Raw genomic sequence first — 325 nt, 5'->3', positions numbered from 1 at the left:
ATATAATTTCATTTAATGTATTCATTCATTATATCCATAATTATCTTTTTTTTTTAATTTTTGACCCAGAATTCATCTTAATTCAGACATATGCACAAAAAGATACATATTTTATTTCTAGATGGAATTATCTTTCTTCAAATTAAATGTAAAATTTTAAATTCCTTTTCGAGAAAGTAAGGGGAAAAAAAAATTCTAATTTAAGATATTTCATTTGTTTTTTTTTGTTATTAAAAACTTAAAACGATGAGGATTAGTTTGGTTCTAGAGTGTAACCTCCATCTATAAATACATGCGCACCCTTCATATCGTTCTGCTACATGTG

This window comes from Arachis ipaensis, chromosome B03 (assembly GCF_000816755.2).
Source record: "Arachis ipaensis cultivar K30076 chromosome B03, Araip1.1, whole genome shotgun sequence".
NCBI classification, from domain to species: Eukaryota; Viridiplantae; Streptophyta; class Magnoliopsida; order Fabales; family Fabaceae; genus Arachis; species Arachis ipaensis.
The sequence above is the reverse complement of the archived record's forward strand: the minus strand, read 5'-3'. Positions refer to the sequence as shown.